Genomic DNA, 3,227 nt, shown 5'->3' with positions numbered 1-3,227 from the left:
TGAACTTCTAAACAGCCATCAACAAGTTCATAATTTGGCAAGAACTGAAATACATAAATACTCTTTTAACACATTCAAAAACTGAAACTGGTGGATTATGCAAGCAACTACTTCAAGATCAAACTTTAAACAGATTCAGAAACAAACACATGAAATCGGAAGCTTTAGGTTTAGGGAAAAGTACATCAAAGACAGATTATACAAAGAACAGAACCATACTTCTTAGGCAAGCGCCTCGTAGCGGTCACCATCACTATCTGGATTGACACAAAGGATGGTATAGAGGGCGTAAATGATCCCGGGAAGATAACCCAGAATAGTCAATACCAAACATATAAGGACCTCCACCTGCAAAATCAATTATATCTCAGTTAGACATTGTTACAAACAGTTTGTGTGCATAATGAAATCACGTCTTACCGTGCAGCAACCGTGACGAAGGCAGACGCCGAGAGGTGGTAGGAGGATCGAGAGTATGATCTCGCATAGGAGAAGACATCCTGATGTCATTTTGGGTTGGCAAAAGAAGGAGATTTTTCAGAAAAGGTGAGGAGACGTGGAGCCGATGAGTCTTTGGGTTCAGATATTAAGGGAGTTGTCGGCAAAAATGTGCAGTGGACGACGACCACCCATCTGACACGTGAATAAAATAATAAACTACAAATAAGGTCCCTTGACTATATAGATATTACACATTTGGTCCCCAAACCATATCCATGTATCAAAAATAGGTATATATCTAGACATATACATATGTCACACTTGTTTGTCAATTGCTGAATGGTTTGATACAGAATGATTAAGTGGTCAGAATGATTAAGAAGCTTTCATGATTTAGTGCAAAATGAAATATAATTGTTTGGTAATTGTTTACAATGAAATCAGGGCGCTTAATAGTTAAAGGAGGCTCAGGATACAAAATCATACAGAAGTTTTTAGAATCATTAAAAGACAGACTTTTTTTTTGCCAAACAAGATTCACCTCTTAAGGGTTATTTTGTAGAAGAAAGAAACCTACAAAAATTATATTATGAGTGTATTTATAACGTAAATAACTCTAAATATGAGACTATTTATATTTTATCAGACTGATATATGCATTATGCAAAGCTTTGGTGCTTTACGTTTACGTTTGTTTTCTAATCAAACCATATGAATTTGATCGAGTACGAATTCTCAAATTCCATGAACCCTCGCTCCAGTATTATCTTTGGTAATATGATATACAAATCAATTACGATATGTCATATTCTTACTATTTATTACAAACAACAGATAAATAAAGAAAGTATGTTTTAACGAAAACATATGTCGATCGTATACTGATATTACCTCATATGATTAGTCACGTCATTTTGTCATTTTATTTTGAAAAGATAACGTAAGTCACGTCATTTTGTCATTTTATTTTGAAAAGATAACGTAGAGCTATAACTCGTGCTATCATCTAAATAACGAGGTGATAACATAATATATCAGTGGACGAAAGCTGAAATTGAAATATGTCGACAAATAAATAACAATAATATTAAATGTTTATTTTTCTTATTAAATATTATAGACCATATATCTAGAAAGACAAATATAATATTTTAGAAATTTATAAAAAATACACATAAAACGACATGGGATTGATAGGTATTTGTATCACATGGTGATCAATATGCTTTGGAAACACTTAAACAATGTAATAAAATAATAGATTAAAGGGGTGTTTATAAAAACAACTTATTGACTTATTCCGGTATGACGACGGTAATAAGCACTTTTGAGTGTTTGGATAAACAGCTATACCGGTGCCAAACCGGTGATAAGGAGTTTTTGAAAAAGTTAAATTCTTCTAACTTATAACAAGTTGATAAGGACTTTTGTAGAAATAAAAATATTTAAAAAAGTTACATATGCTTCCATAACTATTTTATTTTAGCAATTCATCATTAATTGTATTATTAAAATAATTTATAAATTCATCCTTCCAATTCAATTACAATTTGGTCCTTATGGTTTGTTGAAAATAATAGTTTTCATTCTTCTAGTTTTTAAATTACAAGATGGTCATTACAGTTTGAAAAAACGTTCGGATTTGATCTCCCTCTAGCGACCGTTAAATAAGGAGTGTTTTTGTTCTTTTATTGATTTTTTTTTTCGATTTTTACGCAATCGAAGTCGATTTATGATTTGGTCTCTATGGTTTTTGATTAGATAAAAGACAAAAAAATCGATAAAATGACAAAGATGGTATCTTGTAATTTCAATGACCGTTAAAAGGAATGATCAAATTCGGATGTTTTTGCAAACCACGATGGCATCTTGTCATTTTGAACTACAGGGATGAAAATTGTTACTTTTGACAAACCACAAGGATCAAAGTTGGAGGATTTAGAATCTTTTATGGGTTTGATTTGTAGGATTTGGATTTGGAATTCTTTATGGATAATTTATAAATCAAATTATGAATTACATTTTATTAATTGACTATTACAAAATGAACACTTTTAATATATTTTAAAATCGTTATTACAAACAACCCTACATGAAATATCAACTACTCCATGGGACTTCTGAATCTACGGTTGGGATTTATTGAAATTTTGATATTTCAATTCCTAACTTTTCTTTAAATCAAATACAGGATTGGAAGAAAATCCAATTCCAGATCTCAAAAGCAGAAGTTAGGTGAAAAGACGAAGATTCAATTGTGGCAAGTTATGAAGGTTGCACAGATTATGGATGATGCCTGAAAGATTGTATTTTTTTTACTAACCTGGATATCCAACCCGCTATGCGAGCCGACTAATCCCAAGACGACCACCTGCTTTGTAGATAGCACGGAGTCACATAATTTGAACCTCCGTGGCCACAAGGGGATTTTTATTCCTCCTTGGATTTAAACCTAGAACCTTCTGATACTTTTGACATTTGGAGCCAAGCTCAAACCAATCAGACACCACCCTTGTGATTAAGATTGTATTTTTTGCATTTACGGTTTACAAGCTTTTTTATTTTCTGCTTGTTGCCAACGTAGTTTGAATTTTATTTTACTTCTTGTAATGTGGTATAGAGAGTGTTCCGACTACTTTTGTTTAATTAGTAGGTACTTTTGTTTAATTAGCAGGGCCAGTACACTCCATAACGACAGTTGAGACATGTCCCATCTGTTAAAATGGACGTTGCATTGTGGGTGGTAGTTGCCACGTTGCTTGGTGTGTATTAATTTTTTTTGGACT

General features: G+C 32.5%; 1 long non-coding RNA gene across 1 annotated transcript; it reads right to left on the bottom strand.

Annotated features, from left to right (window-relative positions):
- Nucleotides 1-603, bottom strand: LOC112501596. Its single transcript, XR_003067531.1, has 2 exons — nucleotides 421-603; nucleotides 1-348 (listed from the first exon to the last, which is right to left on the bottom strand). It is a non-coding gene; the product is annotated as an uncharacterized LOC112501596 (long non-coding RNA).
- Nucleotides 604-3,227: the final 2,624 nt, after the last annotated feature.

Source organism: Cynara cardunculus, unplaced genomic scaffold (genome assembly GCF_001531365.2).
Source record: "Cynara cardunculus var. scolymus isolate 2C unplaced genomic scaffold, CcrdV1 Un_Scaffold_311, whole genome shotgun sequence".
NCBI classification, from domain to species: domain Eukaryota; kingdom Viridiplantae; phylum Streptophyta; class Magnoliopsida; order Asterales; family Asteraceae; genus Cynara; species Cynara cardunculus.
The sequence above is the reverse complement of the archived record's forward strand: the minus strand, read 5'-3'. Positions and strand labels throughout refer to the sequence as shown.